We start from the raw sequence: 25,384 nt of genomic DNA on the forward strand, positions 1-25,384 counted from the left end.
AATTTCAGTGCCATTAATGTTTTTAATTTTTTAAGTGATATGACACAGTACATGCAATCAACAATAATGAACATACCATGGTTCAGGACCCCTGATCTCTCAGCTAGTAATTTAAAATATTTTCACGTGTAGAGACAAGACAAGTATTATGTCCTAAATGGAGTCTAGGTCCCCAGCACTATTTCTCTCTCTATTTGATCCCTAAAAACAACTGTTTTCTTGCCAAAGATTTTGCATCGTTAAATCTCCTTTCTGAAACAATGAATATTGTGTAGTTGCAGGCCACTTTTTCAAACCTGTGGACATTCCCTTTGCTTCTACTTCTTTAAGCAACCTGCAGTTGCAATACACTTTTGCAGTACAGTCTTGAACCTCTTTATTCCTTGTTTTTCAGTCACCATGGGCTGTGTCTGTGCTGTCTTTGTAACCAGGACCAGGGAATGACCTCTTTTCTCCCAGTCAGTTTTCTCAACACATCTACTGGTGTGGATGAAGCAAGCAAAGGCAACAAGAAAAGCAAATACAATTATACTAGCAAGCAGGAGTATCATTTATTATAGATGATAATCACATGTTGGTTTGTCACTAGGTGTGTTTAATCAACAACTTTCTTTTTGAAATAAGAGTGAAGATAAAAGAAAAGTTCAAATAGGATTCCTACATGTCTCGTTTTCATTAAAGATTAGATCTGCTACAACACGATGAACTGAGGATAATATAATGTAACGTCCAAACACTTTGTTTCAAGTAATGTTAACACTGAATGAAAGGTATACAGGCTTCAATGAAATTAGGCAGTTGAGGCCTAGTTGAATGCTATTTGTTGTTGAATGGTATTTGTGACAGTGTTGAAAGAAATGGCTGATGTTATTGTAAAGTTACTGTCTGTCATCTATGAAAAACGGTGTTCTGCACAGGTCTGTGAGTGTTAGAAATGGGCTTTCTTGAAGAGCTGTCTTTATGGAAAAGGAGGCATTGCTTGCAAACTGGTAAATTGGGGAAAAAAAAAAAAAAAAAAAAAAAGTAACATTTCTGATTTCCAATTTAGTTATTAGAAAATCCCCATCATCTCTCTTTATATTATATGAATACTCCATGGTGTCCTTGGGATGACAAGATGCCTGTACTGCTATTTAGATATGCACAAATACAACAAATCCATGGGCAGATCTTTCCCCTACTGCATTTTTTTAATGTATTTCTTTATTGCTAAACTAAAAGGAAAATAATAGTAGAAAAAATTCAATCACCTTAATCAGCACATGCAAGTCTTAAAAATCTTTTTCTTGCTCTGTAATACTGAAAAGACCTGATGGGAAATGTTACCTTCCAAATTTTGCTCTGTGTATATGCATTTCCTATTTAAACCCTCACTCAGCAAGAGAAGGAAAAACACTTCTCAGTTTCAGTGTAAGTGCCCCATGCAATTTTCTACAGGAAAAATATCACTTTAGATCTGTCAGACAATAACATTTTATTACCTCAAGGATGTTATCTGAACCTGAGGTCTAATATCTAAATGAACTGCAGTTCAGATTATTTGAGATTTAGCAGAAAGACAGAGGGATGGAAAGTTTCATAGAAAGATTCTATGGGGAGAAGTCTCATTCATTTATTGTGGATAAATATGATGAAAAGGTATTCATATACCAAGTTTTAATAACTGTATGGTTAACAGGAGGAACAGTAGACAGCTTTGAGCAGTAGCTGACATACAGAACAGGAGAGTTGGAAGAGTAATATTTCCAAGAAGATTAATTTAATTTAAAGGCAGAATGTTTTTTGGCTATTGGAAAGTTCTCTGTTGTGTTGAGCAAAAGGATATATATACTGGCTGAAAATAAACCTGTAAAAGTGAGGTAATGCATTTACTAAAACAACAATAATTGCTATATCAGGATGGATCATATATTAAAGGCAATAAAACTCTGATTAATAGCTGTCAGGTTATTTCTTTATTTTCTCAAATATTTATTTGAGCGCAACATACTATAAATACTTTAAAGAAAATGTTTATCTTATATTTGTACATGATTGCACTCAGTAATACATGGAAGAGCAGCCACTGAAGTGGGAGGATCATAAGCCCAATGTATGTGAAGAGAGAGAGCAATAAATTTGATTCTTCTCAGCATTTTTCTGTTACAGGTTTTGAGAAACTTGTTAGATTTTAGTACCTGCAAATGTAAATGAAACCAACATAAAATACCATACATAACCTTATTACTTTAAATAACATAGAAAATATGGATTGGAAGACTCGTGTGCATGTTCTTTTTTTCTGTCTTAGACCTGAATAAAGCTGTAAAGAAGAAATTAATGCTCTAGTAAGTCACTGTCAACTCTTGCAAGTCCATTTGGGAGAAAATTTGACACTCCATTTTTTTTTTCTTGTTGTCCTTCTATCTCCTACTCTCCTTTCTGTGTATGTTTATTATTTGCCTCATTTCTGTGAAAACAAATCAGGCTCCATTAATAAAAGCAAAAACTGTTTAAGGCCATCCATCTTACTCTTTCTCCTCAAAGGTTTGCTGCCACTTGTTCTATCACAGAGGACTGCAAAACTTTTTTGCTCCACATTGTTACCCTCTAAAGATAAAATGAATAAATTGCTTAAGAAGATGTTGAAAGACTCTTAATGGTGCATTTATGATCATAACATACGTATTTGTGAGACCTAAGGATTTTTATTCATTCTATTTTTGTTCAATGTAAAATCAAGATTAACTTCTTAGATTTTCTGGACATCCTCGTTGTATAAATTTAATTTTTTACTCCTTTTCCTTGTACAACTTCTGAAATCTGACAGTAAGAACATTTTTATTTTTGTCTCAAACCTCTTTTTTATTCTTTGTCCATCTATTTTTTTTTTCCCCCTATGATGCTTCTTATAACTTTACCAATTACTTTGTGTTCCATTTCATTACGTTATTTATTTTTGCTTTTTCTTTAGGGCAGGATATGTCTACTGCTATGCGTCTGCACAGTTCCTACAATGGAGCTTTGATCCTGGTTGGATTGCTTAAGTGCCATTAACATAAACGTGGTTAACAAAAATAGTAGTTTCAGCTTAGTATTTTTCATGCTAAATCAGGTTCAAAACTAGAAGAATAAAAGTTTTTTTGTAAGAAACATAAACATCCATGTTGATTTCATAAGTGAAACTGATTCTGTTTTTGAAGAGCGGAAGAAATTTAAATAATTCATCTGAAAGCAAAGTTCACTTCTGTTTCTATATTCTCAGAAGTGAATCATCAGATTAAACTAGCATGCCACAGTTTAGTGGTAAACCTCTAACACTACCAAATCTACATATGTAGATTTTGCTTTAATGTCACAGGCAACAGAATGTAATCAACTAACAAACAAAACAAGCAAACAGAAAATTCACATCCAAATAAACCAGAAAGAGGAGTTTATAGACACTCTACAGAACTGTTAGCTGTGCTATGCTTTTCAAAAGCTGGAATTTGTCCTACAGACATCTCAGAAGTTGCACATCTGTCCAAGAAGAATCATTGCACTTTATTTCTACTGTACATGTTTATCTTATATCTTATTCTTCATTACTGTTATGTACTATGCAAAATACATAAAGAAAAAAAGCAGTAATCAAACTATACATACTGTGAGCAGGGCTTTGTGAAGGCTGCAGTACTGTACAGAAGAAAGCCTTGAACAGATCTATCTCAAATTCAGGGTAATAATACATTTATTTCCTACCCACATTGCTCATGTAATCCACCAACTATTTTAGGAACGCCTAGATTCTTAAAAATACAGAAATTAAAGTGATTTCCTGATCAACCCTTACAGAAAGACACAAGTTTAAACATGAAAGCAACTATGAATGCTTTGGAGAGAAAAAAATAGAATGTAATGTTAATAATCCCTGTAATGTTAATAAGCTAAATAACAGTTTCAAAGTTTAGTATCTTGATGCTTTACGGAGCTCCCATAAAATGGCTCTGAGCCTTCCCTTTCTAATGATTTTGCACACCCACGCAACTTGCTCTGTGGGGATGGAAGATAACAGGATTTAGATCCTTGACACACTGCAATTGATTTAACAATAAATATTGTCCATCCTAGTTTTGGGTTACTATAAGATGAAAGCAAAAATGTATATACTGATCTACTGGTTTTCTTTTAAAAAACATTCATCTGATGCTGAAGGCTAATTCTGTAAAGCTGAAACTTAAATCCCAGCAGAAACAGGTTCCCAGATATTAAAAACAAACAAACAAACAAACAAACAAACAAAAATCATAAAAGTATGTATAATGAAATCTTTAGGCATGTGACAAACTTTGTTTTATATATTATATGATTTCAGAACATCTGTCACACACACTCACAAACTTTCCTTAGAAGGAGAAGCAGAAGTTTAGATGATGATAAAGTTATGTTCTTACCACATTAGAAGGTTCCAATTTCTTCCTTCTAGCAAGGTCAGTGATATTATTGCCATTGTAGTTGATGCTCTCCATACAGCCTTTGAAATTTTTTTCTGCTGTTAGAACTTGGCTTCCCAGAAAAAGGCATGCCTCCAAAGGTTATCTTTGAATGTATCAGAAAATGAAAGACAGTTACTGGAGGACAAGGGCTTAGAATTTTTGCTTACTAGAAAAAGAAAGTATCAAACAAGTACTGGAAAAGTAGGAAAAAGTCTATGATGAAGTCATGACTGCAAATATTTTTGGTGGTAAATTGTATCTGTTATTAGGTTTTCCCAAATACAGAGAAAATATGTATCACAGTTACATATAGACTGTAACGAAGAGAAGGTCTCTAAAAGGAATGCACTTTTAAATGCTTGGCAGAGCAAAATGTCAGTATTGTTAAGAAACAAGAATTTGTTGGCCAAAGAATGTGCTGTCTGTCTGATCTTGGAGAAGAAAAGTCTGCCTTTCTTTACAAACCTGAATGCAGAAAGTTTGAGAAGTAAAGGTGCCCAGTAAAACCTATTTCAGTATGTAGACTGAAACAAACATTAAAATAAAAAAAAATCTACTAAATCAAAAGGGAAGAAGGAAAGCGTTGCTTTATGTAGAACATCCATCAGTTTGGTAGAGTGTCAGAAGTGAGAAGTGGTTGGTGGCAAGTAAGTATTATTCATTCTTTGTCATATATTAAAATAAAGGATGTTTTATTTTCTTTCATGTACCAAACCGTAATACCAAACAGTTCCATTTGTCTTAAATACTCTATACAACTGCAGATAATTACAGCAACATAAAAACCAGCATTATGACATACCTAGAGGGATTAGTTTGACTTGTGTTTGGTTCCCAGGTCCCAAGATGCCAGTATCTGGGAAAGTGGCAAATGGAAATTCAACTGTGCAGAGGAACAGGAAAAAACCCTATATCTGTATATCAGCAATACAGAAATAATTGATAAAATGCTCAGGAAACAAGCTGTGTTTAACCAGCACTGTCCAATCCAGCCTGTTGCAGGGTCCACGACAGCAGTGAGAGGAAAGAGCAGCAGACAAGACTCCTCTGGCTTGTACCATGGTATTAGTTCTAGCACGTTCTGCTAGAAGTTCTGCATTTGAAGTTACATTAGCAAGCCTGATGTGCTTGGCAACAGCACAACATCTCACTCCATATGTAACGTATTTTCTGTGGCAAAGAACTTCTTTGTTCATAACTCACGGACTTTTGATTTCCATGCATCTCGTGGGCCTGAGATAAAAGACAATTTAAAAGGAAAGAAAGAAAAAAAAAGGGGGGGGGGGATGCTATGATGGTAATGTTTAATATTCGTGTGGGGGGTGAAAGGTGTACTTGAGTTGCCTAAGCACAAGCTTCTACTGCTATTGGTGATACCTGGGGTAGTGTGCCTTAGTAACCTCTGCTTTCTGCTTGAGGAGGTATGCATCTCTATAAATTCTCTGCCATTTCTGCCAACACCATGGGAGTGCTACAGATATCTAGGGGATATATGTATATAAGCTGCTCATTCAGTTTACGTGTTTGTCTTTTTCTTGGATGAGAAATAGTTGCTGTTTATTATTTCCTTAAATGCAACACAAGCATTTACTCATAATATCCAATCTGAGAACACCGTTCTTGTAACTGCTTATGAAAATCATAGATACAGAAATCAAAAGAAACTGTTTCAATCTGCTTGCATTTAAGGAAATAGGAAGTCTCTTTCCACCCTTGCGCATATTTAAGACTGTTTTCTGACAAACTGCTAGCTAAAGGCTTCAGTCTTTCTTTTTGTGCTTACTCCCTCAATGGAATAGCTGAGCTTTTGTAACTGTCCCTACTTTGAAGTTTTCTAGTGGATCCAGGTTGGTTTAAGTATCCTCTATTCCTCACTTCTGTCTTTTCTACCATTTTCTTCAAAAAGGAGCATGTTAAGAACATAAATTTCTATTCTGTTAAGAGTCTTCTCCTGCAGTTAGCTGGTTAGTAAATAATACTTTGCTCACTCACCTCACTCAACCTGCTGGCCACATTCTTTTTAATGCATCCCAGGATACCATTGGCCTTCTTGACCACAAGGCCACATTGCTGGTTTGTGGTCACCCTGCTGTCTACAGGGACACCCAGGCCCTGTTTGTAAGAGAATGTGATTGACTTCACTTCTTCCAGCAAAAAAAGAGAAGCAGGTCTAAGACATCTGTTTATCTCCAATTTAAACAACTTAATTTAGGTAGAATTATGTGTTTTACAGCTATTCACGTTGCTGTGAAAAGAAGCGCGGCTATACGAATAAGAAGTCGCGCGGCTCTGCCCTCGCAACTCCCCCCGCCCCGCGCACGGAGGCGGCCCCCAGCCGCAGCCCCCAGCCGCAGCCCCCAGCCGCTCCCCCCCTCGCGCAGCGCCACTCCGAGGTGCCGCCTGCCGCAGCGACGGCGGCGGGGAGCCCTCGCGCCCAGAGGCGGCCTTCCCGGGGTCTGCCCTCTCCGCCCCCCTCCCACCTACCTGAGGGCAGCCGGCATCCGTCCGCGCAGCGGCGCACAGCCGGTGGCACCGCGCGCACAGCCTGCCTGCCTGCCTGCCGCCCTCCCTCGGACGAGGGTCCCCTTAGACGAAAGCACAGCCCCAGCCCGGCCGCTACCGCGAGGGACCGCGCCCGCGGCCGGAGCCCGGGGGCCGCGAGGAGGGAGGGCTGAGCGCCCGGTGACAGGTGAGGACGGCCCCCGCGCCGCTCCCTACCTCGCGCCGCTCTCCTCGCAGCCGGCGGCTCGCTTACCCTCGACCGCCGCCGCCCCCTCGCTCCGTTCCCCCGCCCTAACGCGGAGTTCAACGCGACCCCGCTAGCCGCGAGGCCCCGCCCCCCGCCCCGCACTGACGGCTCTCTCCGCCAATAGCGAAGAAGACGGCCGTCCTCGAGCTCCGCCCTCACCTCCTTCGACCAATAGGAGCTATCCGTGGTGCTGCCCCTCCGCCTTCCCGGCAGGCTCGGTTGGCTCGCAGCTGCCGAGCAACGGGCGCGGGGCTGCGGGTGGGGCCGCTGAGGGCGGTGGCCGGGCCCCCGCTGCGGGCCGGGGTTGGTGCCGCGGGATTGTGCCCGGGGCTTCTCGTTCGGGAGCTTTCGCCTCATAGATGGACGTTTTTTGTTCCCCTCCCCTTTTTCCCTCTTGGCTCAGCCATCAGGAGGATGGAAATATCTCCCGCACTCTCAAAGCTGTAATCTCGGCTTGCAGAAATGATAACTGGTATGTGAAGATGTTTCTAATTTTTTTGTTTCTTCACTTGTTTGTGAACCTAGGGTAGGGAGAAAGAACTGAAGTAACCTGCAGTGAGATTCTATCACTTTTGTAACTCCTTAAGCATAGTCAAGAATGTATGTTTGTGAACTACTTTATTAAGATAGTCCTGGTGGAGTATACTTTATATCACTGGGAGTCCAGGATTTTCTGAACAGTTCTTAAATCAGAGTCTAGCAATAGCAAAGTTGAATTACATGTACACTGTACAGTTAGGTTGTTGGTAATAAGCAGAGCTTGTGCATCTCAACAGCTGCAGCTATACAAGCTATACATTTGTCAAGTAAGCTCAGTATGAGTGGAGTATCAGCTTTATTAATTCAAGTCATTCTCATAATCTTATCCATACATAATGTTTGTGTTCTTAATACCTTAACCAAGTGAGTGAAAAGTTTCCAGCTAATCTGTTTAGCTTCCAGGCAAGTGATTCCACATGTTAAATTTGCTGCTTCCTCCTTTCTCCCATTCCCTGGTCTCTTAGGTCAGTGTTCGTTCTCTTATGTCCTCTATTAAGGAATAGGTTTAGTTCTGCTACATATTAATGCCATGCCTACAGATAAATTATCCTTACATCTCAAACTGAATAGCTGCTGCTTGACATTTTTTTTTTCCTTCTAGGCTAGGCAGTCTCTGTATGGCAGTTAGCACATCAATTCATAATTCTATCACTGGCAGTAAAAAGACTTGGTGTTACTTTAATCTCCTTACATTAACACCAGGTGTGAAAGATGATTAGTGGAATACAGGTTTAATTAAATCCTTGTAAAAGATGTTGCTATCTAACAGTGTCTGTAACATAGCACCCTGACCTGCATATAGCAGAATTTCAGTAGTCCTTGCTTATGTGTCTGCACAAGTTTGTTCAAAAGATAGATGCTTCTTTTCTACTTTGTAATAGAAGTTTACTGGAACTGTGTAAGTATGGGTTTGAAACTTGTATTACTTTATTTTTTGCAAAACATATGAAATGTTATTATATTATTAATATAATAACATAGTTGTGCCTTGTTGTGCCTCATTCCAACAAGTCATTTTTTTTGGAACAAAATACACTGAGATGTGCTTTGCCAGTATTCTGATTGTTATTGTTCTAGAAGAAGGACTAAATTGTAGGCCAGTGGTGAATGTGGGCTATGATGGAATAGTTGAAAGTAATTATTTTACAAAGCAGATGTTAAAAAAAAAAAAAAAAAAAAAAAAAAAAAAAAAATCTATCTAGTTCTGATATGTTTTCATTCAAAAATCCTATAGGAACAGGAATTACTATTGTAATTACTGCTAGATTCAAAGAAGTCAGCTCAGTAGTCCTAAGCTCAAGAAGCCTGTGGGCTGCTCCTGAAGCAGAGTGCTGGAGCTCTCTCAGGTGTTACAGAGCCACAAGGCCCTTGTGGGTTTCCTGTGTTTTTTAGCTCTTGTCTTCTCATCATCTTGTTGGATAGGTTGCTGAGAGGCTCACTGAGTGATAAGTCAAATCGTAAGTCATTTTATAAAAAATTTTTGAGGGATATATTTTGAGAAGAACAAAATGTGGCTAAGGTTAATGTAACGCATTAAAACTCTTTGAAAGGGTAGATAACAGCAGGACAAGGGGAAATGGTTTTAAGCTGAAGGAGGGAAGATCTAAGTTGGATGTCAGGGGGAAGTTCTTTACAGAGAGAGTGGTGAGGTGCTGGAACAGGCTGCTCAGAGAGGTTGTGGATGCCCCGTCGCTAGAGGTGTTCAAGGCCAGATTGGATGGGGCCCTGGGCAGCCTGGTCTAGCACTGAATGTGGAGGTTGGTGGCCCTGCATTGGCAGGGGGTTGGAGATTCATGATCCTTGAGGTCCCTTCCAACCCTGGCCATTCTGTGATTCTGTGAAAACCAACTGTGCAGTTGAATAGGAAGGTAGGGTGTAGACAGTAGAATTAAATGAGAAATTGCAGAATGAAATTGTGAGAATATTTTCTTGTAGAGTTTTTGTTTGAAAGTTGTTTTTTTTTTTTGTATAGTTGGTTTTTCTTTAAGACTGGCAAGAAAAACAATTGTCTGCATCAGAGATTAAGGAAAGAAATCTAAATCTTTTGTGATGAACTTTCATGGCAAGTATTGTATTTGCTATAGTAGAAAGCTGCGTGCTGGGACTTGGATGAAATAATCTTGCTACAATATGTGTGAATAATTAGTGGGTTCTTTTGGTTCAGCTGCCAGAGAAAATAATTGTTTTGAATGGAGTTGAATTTAGGATTTTTTCTTACTCAAAACAAAAGCACAAACCATTTTAATTTTGCTTGATGCATAAGGTTTCAATTCAAGCAAATGTAACCAAAGGGAAATTAAAGGCTTGATTAGCAAGCCCACTCATGGTGGTGGTGTCAGCCCCTTTTTTCTGCTTCTAGCTCTGAGTCTGTGTCATTTAGTGGGATGAAACAGACTGAGGTTCAGATAAACCTTCTCAAGCAGAGAATTAAATCAGTCTCTTGGGTGATTTTCTTCACTATCAGACAGACACATTTGTCTGATAGTTTAGTGCTCAGCCTTTCTCCTGGCTTGAGCTTGCTGTTTGAAACATACCTACACAATGAAAAGTAAAGAAATGAGAATGACTCTTCATCCCAAGGGCTGGAGTTGCACAAACAAGCTCCATTCCCTGTTTATTTGTCATTTGAGGTTGAGGTTGTTGCACCTCAGAAGTGCTCCTTTTTATTTTCAGCCCTAGCATTTATCTTGGAAGTAAGAAGCTTATGTTGTTCCCAGGCAGAGCAGAGAGTTGAGCCTGTAGATCTGGATCCCACTCCTTTGCTTGGAGTTCCTATGGTTGCCCTCAGATGTTTGGAGTACAAGGGAGCTGTGTTTGCACTGAATCCTGTTTTCTTTTTTTTGTGGATTTTTCTCATGGTGTGACTTGGGGCATTCAGATGGCCTCAGATGTTTCTTGCTTTATCCTCCTGACAACTCTAAGATAATATTATTCTTTTCAGTGCTTCTTTTCAAAATGAGAAATTAAGATGTGGAGAACAAGTAATTTCCCTAGGGCCATGTAAGACTACCTGTGAGGCTATTATGAAGTTATCTGAATGTTTGCTGCAGCTGATAGTGCTACCTTGAAGTAAATACCAGGAGATCAGGCTGTGCTGGGTCTCACAGCCCATTTGCTCTCCAGAACTGGTTGAGCTCCTAGCAGAAATATGCCTCCCGAGACCTTTTCCCCAAACAGGAGGTAGAGAGCCTTGTGTCTGAGCCACATGTGAATCATTAGGTTTCCATTCAAACATTGGAGTCTGGAAAAAATGTGAATGGGCCATGGAAACCCGTGGGTCCAGGATTTATTCCTGTGGTACTGACTCTTAAACTCTAGGCACCTGCACTGATCACCACACAATGAAAGCAAACGAGAGGTAGTGTGTTATTGTTGATGCTAGCTCGTGTACTTGCATTAACCCTAACCATAGGCTCACTTAACAGTATAAGTCAGTCACGCTTCTGATTTCCTAAGGAAGCATAAAATATGCTAGAGCTGGGGCGTTTTCTTTGTTTTTGCATGTAATATCTGTCTTCTTCTGTAACGCAATATGGGTATGCTTCTTATTTCAGACTTGTGAATAAAGGCTTTCTTGTAATTTTTGTGGGTTTGTGTTTTTTTTTTTTTTTTTTTTGAAAATGCATCTGCCACTAACCAAATGTGATCCTTTAAAGCTCTGCTTACCATTTGGAAACTCAAAAACAGAAAGCTGCCTGAGAAGACAAATTGATGCATAAACCTGGTGTTCACACTGATTCTTTCCAACCCTAAGCATAATTTACAAGTTTGTTCCTGTTGTAGTGTCTTTCTAATTAGAAATAACCAAAGGATTCAGATAACGTAATTGTAATTATTTACCTATGTAGTGGTGGCATTTGCAACAGTAAGTTTTTTAGGAATCTCACCAAGTATCACAAAAAGGGAAAATTATCATTAACTACTACTACTATAGTACTACCATCATTCTAAATATTTAGGGAGCAAGGAAGGAAGTTAATAAGTTAAAGATGTTGGCCCATGTTCAGTCTCTTTGTAATCACTCGTTCAAGTCCATTCTTGTGGTATCTCTGCCACCTAGATTTTTTAGAATTAAGTTGGAGTTTCATCACTGTAGCGTTGACAGCAGGATGGATTTCTCTAATGGTAAAATATCAAATGACAAGATGAGTTTCTGTAGTCAGAATTTCAGTGGTGATGCATGCCAGCAATGTTTTGTTGCAACGTTCTTAAAAGAAGAAATCTTTTACAGCGTGCAAGTTCTTTAAGATATGGTGATGCACTGGGGTTTAACCCAGCAGATCACTGAGCATCACGTGGCTGTTCATTCACTGCCCCCATCTCAGTGAGATGGAGAGGAGAAATGAGGGAAAAAATGAGATAGAGAAAAAGAAAAGCATAATAATTATGGCATGGATATCTACATATACACACAGATACTTGTAATCTAGATTTATAACAACGGATGCGCAAGCAATTGCTCATCTCCTCTTGAGGTCTTGAAACAGTAAACGTTCGGTGCAGAAAGTCTATACCAAATTAACTTGAAAAACTGATGCTTTCCAGCTTCAGGTGAGACAATTATTCATTGATCTTTTGTACATTTCAAGTGTGCAAAAACTCACCTCTGGAAGACTGATATTTGTAGATAAAATTGATATGGCTTACTGGGCTCTGTTAGTGGCTCTTAGATGTAGTAAATTTGATGTTGTTAATGATCTTCTGCATATGGAAGTTCTACTTCTGCTGAATTTACCTGTCATTAACAGCTTGCTGCATTGTGAAATCATTAAATAGCAGCCTTTAACATATTTAACTCTGGTTTTTGAAAAGCTGAACTTCCTAATTGGGACTCATACATGTATGAAGCCTTGGTGTCTGGTGCTGACTTGAGAATAAAACTTCAGTTATTACTTACAGGGCCTGCCTTACAGCATAAGATCACATGGCAGTGCCTTCTGCTTTCAGTATTTTACCAGTGCTGTGGTACAACTGGGTCTGGTTAATACCTGTTCAGATACAAGACAGAGTAAGGAAAATGTGTTTATTATTTCAGATCAGCCCTTTTTTACAAGGCATCGATTGGTTACTTGGTGGTGAATGTTGGGTTCTATTGCAGATGTGATGCCATCCATGCAGTAATGGATGGAAATACATTAAAGGAGCAGCATAACAATTTATTTCACAGGGCAAAGGTCAAGAGAGTGCTGATTCCATATTACAAATCTAACAAAACTGAAGTGGCAGAAGCATTCTTTGAAGGCTTAAGCAGATGAGGGATGTTCAGTTTTCTGTTACAAAACCTAAATCAGAGAGCATTGAAATCTGTTGAATTTTGGAATAGTTGAGAGTAAGAATGTGAATTCTGTTTGTAACAGAAAAAAACTTGTTCTCATTCCATCCCTCTACTACTCGCATCTGCTCCACATGTCGAAGTAGGAAAAGAGTCATTTGTTGCTCCGTTAATTGCAAAACTGTATTTGTCAGACACCAATTCTGAATCAGCTCTCATACCTGTTACCGTGCTTTCAATAACAAGACTGCAGTTGGGGTTGGTTTGTAGGGAGGCTAGATGAATTGAAAGGGAGTGGATTGGGATAGTATAGCTGCTGGACAGAAACACCTATTTTAAAAGATGATCATCCTATGAAGTATGCCAGTTTTCCCACCTTGTGTATGTGACCTGAGGAGCTATGTTAAGATAAGCTTAAGATAATGGCAGGACAAGGGGAAATGGCTTTAAGTTGAGGGAGGGAGGATTTAGGTTGAGTATCAGGGGAAGTTCTTTACAGAGTGAATGGTGAGGTGCTGGAACAGGCTGCCCAGAGAGGCTGTGGACACCCCTCTTCCTGGAGGTGTTCAAGGCCAGTTGGATGAGGTCCTGGGCAGCCTGGTCTAATATTTAATAGGGAGGTTGGTGGCCCTGCATATGGTGGAGGGGTTGGAGCTTCATGATCTTTGAGGGTCCCTTCCAACCCAAGCCATTCTATGATTTTCTGATTCTAAGCTCAAATGCTAGTGTCTTGGGAATCAAAGCAGAGTTTCTCTTTGCCATCCCTATTTACAGTTGCTTAACTAGGATCTGTAGTATCAGAAAGAAACCTGGGATATAATTGGAGTAAATGCAATTAAATTCTTCTGTAAAATAGTCAATTTAAAACCCTTTATGTCTTGAGCGATCATGGAAAGAGTGACATAAAATGATTATTTAACGGATGTATTTGGGATCTCTGCTTGATTACTATAAAAAGATTCCTTCATAAGACATTGTATGGAGTTGGCTGATATTTGCTGAAATACTCCTGTTGAAACTTTCTGGTGTGGAATATTGCTTCCAGTATTTCATCATACCTTTAAAAACTTACGAAGTTTCAATCTACAAGTTTTGGACTCCTTCATAGTGCTTTTCTGTAGCCATTTGAAGTATTACTTCTGCCTTTCAGTCTTGCACTGAGACTTCATTTGGTGGTCTCATTCTCTACTGATCTAATTTTCTCATTTGTTTCCTTTAATATTATAGTGCTTATCATTGATTGTGTCTGTTAGTACCTCTGAAATTCTATAGAAAGATGGCTATTGCTTTCCTTTTAGCAAGTTGCTGCAGCTACTTCAAGCCGACAAATAAAAGTTTGCTTTCTCCGAAAACCTCAGTAGCCACTGCTTTGCTTTTTTGATACAGATCAAACTAGAAAGTTTATCATTATTGTCTTGAGGATTGTGTACTTGAAAGAGAAGGGCTTGTGGACTTAAAAGCTTCTTTTTGCCACAAGTGTTGTGTTTAATAGAAGATGTTATGGTGGATTGCATGTCTTGCTTTACTGAATTCACTAAGTAGGGAACCGGTTCTCTGGGTGTCTTTGTTCCACTTTGGGATAATGTTGCCTGAAGATCATAACTGTGAAATACACCTCAAGTTCTTCACTAAACTCCAGTTTTATACAGACTTCAGGAGAGAGAACGTAATTGCTAATAGAACAAGTTAAACGTGCTTAAAAAGCTCTCTGTGTGTTTTTTGTTGCTGTTGTTTGTTTGTTTGTGGAAAATACTCTTCCTTTATTTAATTCTGGAATTTTCCCAAGAAATTATTGGAAGTTGTCATATACGAAGAGTAATAAAGACCATATTCTAGGAACTTGTTTCACAGATTGTACCAGTTACCCCCAAGAATATGCTGCTCCACTAGCATATGTTTTATAACTTTCATAGAGTAATTTTCAAGATGGTAATGTGGAGTTTACACTTCTGTGAACCTGTTAGCTATATTTTCCAGCTCTTAACTCTCTTGCCAAAGCAGCATTTGTTTCATGCAGATTTTTGCATCAGGCTTCCAACTTCTTCCTCAGGCTAGATGTTGGCCTAGTGCAAGTGGAGCTGAGAACATACAATGATGAGAGAATGGAGTGGTGTTCCCACTGATGTTTAACGACTCGTAGTTGCAGCATTGTGATCAGACTGTATTGTGTTAGTGTGCATGTGAGTCTAGGATTTACAGCCTTCTGCAGCTCTGCATGTAGTCTCTTCAGTTTTTTGTGATGGCTATTGTCTCCGAACATATGGAGATCTACAGATGATAATTGTCCTCTTGCATATGAAGTTAGAGACTCCCTCTACTGTGTAGAACAAATTAAACATTTGCTAGTTAACATGAGAGGTTTTTTTATGTTAAAAAATTCTTTTTATATTTATAAAAAATAGAAACATAATGCACTCCTAAACAAATTCTCAGAAGATAACCATTAAGAAAGATAATGAAAATGCTTGACTGAGATTGCATATGTGTTAATGCTAATATCAGACAATGAAAAAAAAAATCAAACCTTATGTCCACATCATGCTCATAATATTTAACATATACAGCTGAGATGATTTATGGAAGACTGTCTCAAACTTGTCTATTAGACATTTTACTGGAAATTTTTTAATGTAGTAAAGGACCAGTGATTACTTGAGAATGACTATTCTTCAGTAAGTCTTGTCTCACAGGAGACTTGTTAACAGGCTTGGAGCTTGTTATTATCTTCAAGAGAACATAGCAAGGAATTAAATAACAAAGCTACAAAGCCCATCGTTTTGAACATCGTTTTGAACAGATTGATGCTTTTGTTTTCTGTAGCAGAAACGTTACGTATAGAAGAAAACAGCACTTCCAAAGAGCATCGCTTTTCTGAGGACTCTATGGATTCTGCACATAATTCAGTAAATCTGTCAAGCCCAGCCCGTCAAAATTCCACTGAATATCGTACTTCGGGGAGTGCAGCATATTACAGGAATTCCTTTCAGCCAGTGACTGCTACCTCAAATTCAGCCCCGATCCTGCGCCGGCTGTCATTGAGCTCTGCTGGGAACAGCAGTTACTATGAAGTCAGTAGGAATTGAATACAGAGGAGGATTGAAGGTATGCCTGAACTTTCCAAAGTATGTAACAGCTTTTATGAACATGCAAAGTCCGTGAGTTATGAACAAAACAAAAGCATCAATCTGTCCAGAAACACCTCCTCCTCTGGAGGAGTGTCAAGTAGTATTTGGGAGAGCAAACGTCAGGTATTTCTCGGAAACCGGCTGTTTCTGGGAGATAGTAGCAGACTTGGTTGGAAAATGACAGGTGTTTGTGAGAAAGCTGGTATTTTGGGAAAAAGAGGCCGTTTTTTAAAGAATAAGCTGGCATTTCTGGGAGAATATGTCCCATCTTTGGGAGAAAACGGGTGTATGTGGGAGAAAATGTCGTGTATTTGGGAGAAAGCGGGTGTATGTGGGAGAAAAGGCCATTGTGATGGGAGTCAGTGTGATCTTGAGGAGTGGAAAGCAGTATTCTTGAGATGAAACGTGAGGTATTTCTAAGAGTCCTGGTATTTCTGGGAGAAAATGTCTTGTTTTGGAGAGCCAAAGTCCCATTTTGGGGGCAGAAGCTGGTATTTCTGTGACACTGCCATCTTGATGGGGGTAAGTGTGATCTTGAGGAGTGTAAAGCAGCATTTTGGTTAGAAAATGGGAGCTCTTCCTAAGAGCAGTGCTATTTCTGGGAGAAAAGGAGCTCTACTGGGCATAAAAATGGTGTATCTGTGATAAAATGCCACATTTCTGAAAGAAACTGTCCTCTTGCGGAGTGTAATGCTGTATGTTCCGGAGGAAATGGGAAATATTCAGCAGAGTCCTGGTATTTCTGGGAGAAGAGGTCTGATGTGGGGGGGGGAAGGTGATGTATCTGTGAGAAAGCTGGTGTTTCTGGGAGAAAATGCCAGGTATTGGTGAGGAAACAGATGCTAGAGAGGGAAAAGGCCATCCCTTTGGGAGAGAAGTGGTATTTCTGGGAGAAAATGCCCCAAATCGGGGAGTAAGTGTCATCCTGAGGCGTGTCATGGAGTAGATTTGGGAGGAAATGGAGGTGTTTCACAGAGTAGCGGCACTTCTGGGAGAAAATGTCCTCAGTGGGAAAGACAATGTCCTCTTGAGGGAAGAAAACAGGTCTTTCTTACAGCAAATGTCATCCAATTGGGAGAAAATCTCCTCTCTTGGGGAGAAAAGTGGTCTTTCTGAGAGAAGGTGTCCTCTTCTTGGCTGCAAGTGTCCCATTTGGCATTGTCATGGAGGCTTTTTGGGGAGAAAGCGTGTGGCAGTTGTAAGAGAAGGGGTATTTCTGGGAGCAAATCTCCTCTTTTTGGAAGAGAAGGTGAAATTTCCAAGGGAAAAGTGGCATTTCTGGGAGGAAATGACATAGCTGGGGGAGAAAAGTGGGAACCGGTGGGAAAGAAGATCTTGTACTGGAGAGCAACGGTGGTCTTTTTGGTGTGCCAAGTGGTCTCTTGGGGAGACAACGTGGTAAATAGGGGAGACAATGTCCTCTGGAGGAGTGTCAAGTAGTATTTGGGAGAGCAAACGTCAGGTATTTCTCGGAAACCGGCTGTTTCTGGGAGATAGTAGCAGACTTGGTTGGAAAATGACAGGTGTTTGTGAGAAAGCTGGTATTTTGGGAAAAAGAGGCCGTTTTTTAAAGAATAAGCTGGCATTTCTAGGAGAATATGTCCCATCTTTGGGAGAAAACGGGTGTATGTGGGAGAAAATGTCGTGTATTTGGGAGAAAGCGGGTGTATGTGGGAGAAAAGGCCATTGTGATGGGAGTCAGTGTGATCTTGAGGAGTGGAAAGCAGTATTCTTGAGATGAAACGTGAGGTATTTCTAAGAGTCCTGGTATTTCTGGGAGAAAATGTCTTGTTTTGGAGAGCCAAAGTCCCATTTTGGGGGCAGAAGCTGGTATTTCTGTGACACTGCCATCTTGATGGGGGTAAGTGTGATCTTGAGGAGTGTAAAGCAGCATTTTGGTTAGAAAATGGGAGCTCTTCCTAAGAGCAGTGCTATTTCTGGGAGAAAAGGAGCTCTACTGGGCATAAAAATGGTGTATCTGTGATAAAATGCCACATTTCTGAAAGAAACTGTCCTCTTGCGGAGTGTAATGCTGTATGTTCCGGAGGAAATGGGAAATATTCAGCAGAGTCCTGGTATTTCTGGGAGAAGAGGTCTGATGTGGGGGGGGGAAGGTGATGTATCTGTGAGAAAGCTGGTGTTTCTGGGAGAAAATGCCAGGTATTGGTGAGGAAACAGATGCTAGAGAGGGAAAAGGCCATCCCTTTGGGAGAGAAGTGGTATTTCTGGGAGAAAATGCCCCAAATCGGGGAGTAAGTGTCATCCTGAGGCGTGTCATGGAGTAGATTTGGGAGGAAATGGAGGTGTTTCACAGAGTAGCGGCACTTCTGGGAGAAAATGTCCTCAGTGGGAAAGACAATGTCCTCTTGAGGGAAGAAAACAGGTCTTTCTTACAGCAAATGTCATCCAATTGGGAGAAAATCTCCTCTCTTGGGGAGAAAAGTGGTCTTTCTGAGAGAAGGTGTCCTCTTCTTGGCTGCAAGTGTCCCATTTGGCATTGTCATGGAGGCTTTTTGGGGAGAAAGCGTGTGGCAGTTGTAAGAGAAGGGGTATTTCTGGGAGCAAATCTCCTCTTTTTGGAAGAGAAGGTGAAATTTCCAAGGGAAAAGTGGCATTTCTGGGAGGAAATGACATAGCTGGGGGAGAAAAGTGGGAACCGGTGGGAAAGAAGATCTTGTACTGGAGAGCAACGGTGGTCTTTTTGGTGTGCCAAGTGGTCTCTTGGGGAGACAACGTGGTAAATAGGGGAGACAATGTCCTCTGGAGGAGTGTCAAGTAGTATTTGGGAGAGCAAACGTCAGGTATTTCTCGGAAACCGGCTGTTTCTGGGAGATAGTAGCAGACTTGGTTGGAAAATGACAGGTGTTTGTGAGAAAGCTGGTATTTTGGGAAAAAGCGGCCGTTTTTTAAAGAATAAGCTGGCATTTCTGGGAGAATATGTCCCATCTTTGGGAGAAAACGGGTGTATGTGGGAGAAAATGTCGTGTATTTGGGAGAAAGCGGGTGTATGTGGGAGAAAAGGCCATTGTGATGGGAGTCAGTGTGATCTTGAGGAGTGGAAAGCAGTATTCTTGAGATGAAACGTGAGGTATTTCTAAGAGTCCTGGTATTTCTGGGAGAAAATGTCTTGTTTTGGAGAGCCAAAGTCCCATTTTGGGGGCAGAAGCTGGTATTTCTGTGACACTGCCATCTTGATGGGGGTAAGTGTGATCTTGAGGAGTGTAAAGCAGCATTTTGGTTAGAAAATGGGAGCTCTTCCTAAGAGCAGTGCTATTTCTGGGAGAAAAGGAGCTCTACTGGGCATAAAAATGGTGTATCTGTGATAAAATGCCACATTTCTGAAAGAAACTGTCCTCTTGCGGAGTGTAATGCTGTATGTTCCGGAGGAAATGGGAAATATTCAGCAGAGTCCTGGTATTTCTGGGAGAAGAGGTCTGATGTGGGGGGGGAAGGTGATGTATCTGTGAGAAAGCTGGTGTTTCTGGGAGAAAATGCCAGGTATTGGTGAGGAAACAGATGCTAGAGAGGGAAAAGGCCATCCCTTTGGGAGAGAAGTGGTATTTCTGGGAGAAAATGCCCCAAATCGGGGAGTAAGTGTCATCCTGAGGCGTGTCATGGAGTAGATTTGGGAGGAAATGGAGGTGTTTCACAGAGTAGCGGCACTTCTGGGAGAAAACGTCCTCAGTGGGAAAGACAATGTCCTCTTGAGGGAAGAAAACAGGTCTTTCTTACAGCAAATGTCATCCAATTGGGAGAAAATCTCCTCTCTTGGGGAGAAAAGTGGTCTTTCTGAGAGAAGGTGTCCTCTTCTTGGCTGCAAGTGTCCCATTTGGCATTGTCATGGAGGCTTTTTGGGGAGAAAGCGTGTGGCAGTTGTAAGAGAAGGGGTATTTCTGGGAGCAAATCTCCTCTTTTTGGAAGAGAAGGTGAAATTTCCAAGGGAAAAGTGGCATTTCTGGGAGGAAATGACATAGCTGGGGGAGAAAAGTGGGAACCGGTGGGAAAGAAGATCTTGTACTGGAGAGCAACGGTGGTCTTTTTGGTGTGCCAAGTGGTCTCTTGGGGAGACAACGTGGTAAATAGGGGAGACAATGTCCTCTGGAGGAGTGTCAAGTAGTATTTGGGAGAGCAAACGTCAGGTATTTCTCGGAAACCGGCTGTTTCTGGGAGATAGTAGCAGACTTGGTTGGAAAATGACAGGTGTTTGTGAGAAAGCTGGTATTTTGGGAAAAAGCGGCCGTTTTTTAAAGAATAAGCTGGCATTTCTGGGAGAATATGTCCCATCTTTGGGAGAAAACGGGTGTATGTGGGAGAAAATGTCGTGTATTTGGGAGAAAGCGGGTGTATGTGGGAGAAAAGGCCATTGTGATGGGAGTCAGTGTGATCTTGAGGAGTGGAAAGCAGTATTCTTGAGATGAAACGTGAGGTATTTCTAAGAGTCCTGGTATTTCTGGGAGAAAATGTCTTGTTTTGGAGAGCCAAAGTCCCATTTTGGGGGCAGAAGCTGGTATTTCTTTGACACTGCCATCTTGATGGGGGTAAGTGTGATCTTGAGGAGTGTAAAGCAGCATTTTGGTTAGAAAATGGGAGCTCTTCCTAAGAGCAGTGCTATTTCTGGGAGAAAAGGAGCTCTACTGGGCATAAAAATGGTGTATCTGTGATAAAATGCCACATTTCTGAAAGAAACTGTCCTCTTGCGGAGTGTAATGCTGTATGTTCCGGAGGAAATGGGAAATATTCAGCAGAGTCCTGGTATTTCTGGGAGAAGAGGTCTGATGTGGGGGGGGGAAGGTGATGTATCTGTGAGAAAGCTGGTGTTTCTGGGAGAAAATGCCAGGTATTGGTGAGGAAACAGATGCTAGAGAGGGAAAAGGCCATCCCTTTGGGAGAGAAGTGGTATTTCTGGGAGAAAATGCCCCAAATCGGGGAGTAAGTGTCATCCTGAGGCGTGTCATGGAGTAGATTTGGGAGGAAATGGAGGTGTTTCACAGAGTAGCGGCACTTCTGGGAGAAAATGTCCTCAGTGGGAAAGACAATGTCCTCTTGAGGGAAGAAAACAGGTCTTTCTTACAGCAAATGTCATCCAATTGGGAGAAAATCTCCTCTCTTGGGGAGAAAAGTGGTCTTTCTGAGAGAAGGTGTCCTCTTCTTGGCTGCAAGTGTCCCATTTGGCATTGTCATGGAGGCTTTTTGGGGAGAAAGCGTGTGGCAGTTGTAAGAGAAGGGGTATTTCTGGGAGCAAATCTCCTCTTTTTGGAAGAGAAGGTGAAATTTCCAAGGGAAAAGTGGCATTTCTGGGAGGAAATGACATAGCTGGGGGAGAAAAGTGGGAACCGGTGGGAAAGAAGATCTTGTACTGGAGAGCAACGGTGGTCTTTTTGGTGTGCCAAGTGGTCTCTTGGGGAGACAACGTGGTAAATAGGGGAGACAATGTCCTCTGGAGGAGTGTCAAGTAGTATTTGGGAGAGCAAACGTCAGGTATTTCTCGGAAACCGGCTGTTTCTGGGAGATAGTAGCAGACTTGGTTGGAAAATGACAGGTGTTTGTGAGAAAGCTGGTATTTTGGGAAAAAGAGGCCGTTTTTTAAAGAATAAGCTGGCATTTCTGGGAGAATATGTCCCATCTTTGGGAGAAAACGGGTGTATGTGGGAGAAAATGTCGTGTATTTGGGAGAAAGCGGGTGTATGTGGGAGAAAAGGCCATTGTGATGGGAGTCAGTGTGATCTTGAGGAGTGGAAAGCAGTATTCTTGAGATGAAACGTGAGGTATTTCTAAGAGTCCTGGTATTTCTGGGAGAAAATGTCTTGTTTTGGAGAGCCAAAGTCCCATTTTGGGGGCAGAAGCTGGTATTTCTTTGACACTGCCATCTTGATGGGGGTAAGTGTGATCTTGAGGAGTGTAAAGCAGCATTTTGGTTAGAAAATGGGAGCTCTTCCTAAGAGCAGTGCTATTTCTGGGAGAAAAGGAGCTCTACTGGGCATAAAAATGGTGTATCTGTGATAAAATGCCACATTTCTGAAAGAAACTGTCCTCTTGCGGAGTGTAATGCTGTATGTTCCGGAGGAAATGGGAAATATTCAGCAGAGTCCTGGTATTTCTGGGAGAAGAGGTCTGATGTGGGGGGGAAGGTGATGTATCTGTGAGAAAGCTGGTGTTTCTGGGAGAAAATGCCAGGTATTGGTGAGGAAACAGATGCTAGAGAGGGAAAAGGCCATCCCTTTGGGAGAGAAGTGGTATTTCTGGGAGAAAATGCCCCAAATCGGGGAGTAAGTGTCATCCTGAGGCGTGTCATGGAGTAGATTTGGGAGGAAATGGAGGTATTTCACAGAGTAGCGGCACTTCTGGGAGAAAACGTCCTCAGTGGGAAAGACAATGTCCTCTTGAGGGAAGAAAACAGGTCTTTCTTACAGCAAATGTCATCCAATTGGGAGAAAATCTCCTCTCTTGGGGAGAAAAGTGGTCTTTCTGAGAGAAGGTGTCCTCTTCTTGGCTGCAAGTGTCCCATTTGGCATTGTCATGGAGGCTTTTTGGGGAGAAAGCGTGTGGCAGTTGTAAGAGAAGGGGTATTTCTGGGAGCAAATCTCCTCTTTTTGGAAGAGAAGGTGAAATTTCCAAGGGAAAAGTGGCATTTCTGGGAGGAAATGACATAGCTGGGGGAGAAAAGTGGGAACCGGTGGGAAAGAAGATCTTGTACTGGAGAGCAACGGTGGTCTTTTTGGTGTGCCAAGTGGTCTCTTGGGGAGACAACGTGGTAAATAGGGGAGACAATGTCCTCTGGAGGAGTGTCAAGTAGTATTTGGGAGAGCAAACGTCAGGTATTTCTCGGAAACCGGCTGTTTCTGGGAGATAGTAGCAGACTTGGTTGGAAAATGACAGGTGTTTGTGAGAAAGCTGGTATTTTGGGAAAAAAAGGCCGTTTTTTAAAGAATAAGCTGGCATTTCTGGGAGAATATGTCCCATCTTTGGGAGAAAACGGGTGTATGTGGGAGAAAATGTCGTGTATTTGGGAGAAAGCTGGTGTATGTGGGAGAAAAGGCCATTGTGATGGGAGTCAGTGTGATCTTGAGGAGTGGAAAGCAGTATTCTTGAGATGAAACGTGAGGTATTTCTAAGAGTCCTGGTATTTCTGGGAGAAAATGTCTTGTTTTGTTTTATTGTTTTTAATATTTATATATTTTTTTTGTTGCAATTTCAAGGAAACACTTCGATAGAAATTGCTTTTAATTCTAATAAATTAATTATAAAATTAATAAAATATGTACGTATGCTTGGCAACTTTTCCTTTCATTATATACAAAAGTGACTCTCTCTAAAATAACTGTCAAACTAAGAGGGACTGTCAGAAACCTATCACAGGAGGTAATCTATTTGCTCAGGTTGCTGAAGAGCAATGAAAAAGTAGATATTGAGTTTCAGTTTTCAGCACATACATTAAAGTCCCATGCCTGTAATTAGGTCTCCTACCTACCAAATAGAATTTTAAAAAAGTTTGATACATGATTATTTTAAATTATTTTTCTATGATTGGTTAGTGGTACTGTGGAACACATATTTAAGGATTAATGATGAGAAAGATTAGAAATCCAAAAAGTGTAAAATTCCATGCAAACTCAATTAAGTTTCAAGGACATTTCCATCAGAAAGAATGGAAATGAAGAAAGAATGGAGCCCCCAGGCTGGTTGTTGAGTGAGAATTACTGCTTACCCAGCATCCGTTTGCTTCATCAAATGTCCCCCATCTGCTCACAGAAACCTCTCTAAGATGCTTTTCTGAAGAATATTTGGCAGCATGTTTCCCAGGGCTGATGCCTAGAGGAGAGGGTTACATGGAGACTTGCTGTCTATCTTGATGGCAAACCCCTCCTAAGTAGGAATCCAGAGCTGGTGACTCACTTTGTAGTCTTGTATAGGTCTGGGGCAAGACAACATTATGGCAGTGGGGAGATATTCATGGTCAGGCTGGACAGGCCTCTGAGGTCTCTGACCTCTGTGGGTGTCCCTGTTCATTACTGGGGAACTGGACTCAATGGTCTGTAAGAGTCCCTTCCAACTCAAAAAAAAATTCTATGATTCTATGAATATTCCTGGTTTTATTACAAGTACAAATACTGATAAAGCCTACATTCAAATTGTTTATTCCTTGCTTTTGGAGAAGCTAAAACACTAGCACTAAGAGTTTTAATCAACGTAGATAATAGCTTGTCAGTTGTTATGCACAGTGGTACGTGCACCCAGTTTGAAATTTCAGTGCCATTAATGTTTTTAATTTTTTAAGTGATATGACACAGTACATGCAATCAACAATAATGAACATACCATGGTTCAGGACCCCTGATCTCTCAGCTAGTAATTTAAAATATTTTCATGTGTAGAGACAAGACAAGTATTATGTCCTAAATGGAGTCTAGGTCCCCAGCACTATTTCTCTCTCTATTTGATCCCTAAAAACAACTGTTTTCTTGCCAAAGATTTTGCATCGTTAAATCTCCTTTCTGAAACAATGAATATTGTGTAGTTGCAGGCCACTTTTTCAAACCTGTGGACATTCCCTTTGCTTCTACTTCTTTAAGCAACCTGCAGTTGCAATACACTTTTGCAGTACAGTCTTGAACCTCTTTATTCCTTGTTTTTCAGTCACCATGGGCTGTGTCTGTGCTGTCTTTGTAACCAGGACCAGGGAATGACCTCTTTTCTCCCAGTCAGTTTTCTCAACACATCTACTGGTGTGGATGAAGCAAGCAAAGGCAACAAGAAAAGCAAATACAATTATACTAGCAAGCAGGAGTATCATTTATTATAGATGATAATCACATGTTGGTTTGTCACTAGGTGTGTTTAATCAACAACTTTCTTTTTGAAATAAGAGTGAAGATAAAAGAAAAGTTCAAATAGGATTCCTACATGTCTCGTTTTCATTAAAGATTAGATCTGCTACAACACGATGAACTGAGGATAATATAATGTAACGTCCAAACACTTTTTTTCAAGTAATGTTAACACTGAATGAAAGGTATACAGGCTTCAATGAAATTAGGCAGTTGAGGCCTAGTTGAATGCTATTTGTTGTTGAATGGTATTTGTGACAGTGTTGAAAGAAATGGCTGATGTTATTGTAAAGTTACTGTCTGTCATCTATGAAAAACGGTGTTCTGCACAGGTCTGTGAGTGTTAGAAATGGGCTTTCTTGAAGAGCTGTCTTTATGGAAAAGGAGGCATTGCTTGCAAACTGGTAAATTGGGAA

The 25,384-nt window shown here is 40.7% G+C and overlaps 2 long non-coding RNA genes across 3 annotated transcripts; one reads left to right on the top strand and one right to left on the bottom strand.

The window, feature by feature from the left end:
* Positions 1–2,041: 2,041 nt before the first annotated feature.
* LOC149916710 (uncharacterized) lies at positions 2,042–7,272 on the bottom strand. 2 transcript variants are annotated; one of them, XR_016468924.1, is made up of 3 exons: positions 7,176–7,272; positions 6,450–6,569; positions 2,042–2,177 (listed from the first exon to the last, which is right to left on the bottom strand). It is a non-coding gene; the product is annotated as an uncharacterized LOC149916710 (long non-coding RNA). The 2 variants fall into 2 exon arrangements; XR_016468925.1 differs by lacking the exon at positions 2,042–2,177 and adding an exon at positions 4,439–4,560.
* A 1,093-nt stretch (positions 7,273–8,365) lies between these two features.
* LOC149916711 (uncharacterized) lies at positions 8,366–24,914 on the top strand. The gene is made up of 3 exons (XR_016468926.1): positions 8,366–8,644; positions 15,839–16,120; positions 24,778–24,914. It is a non-coding gene; the product is annotated as an uncharacterized LOC149916711 (long non-coding RNA).
* The last annotated feature ends 470 nt before the right edge of the window (positions 24,915–25,384 follow it).

The sequence above is a fragment of the Phasianus colchicus genome, chromosome 9 (assembly GCF_987193195.1).
Source record: "Phasianus colchicus chromosome 9, bPhaCol1.hap1.1, whole genome shotgun sequence".
Lineage (NCBI taxonomy): Eukaryota > Metazoa > Chordata > Aves > Galliformes > Phasianidae > Phasianus > Phasianus colchicus.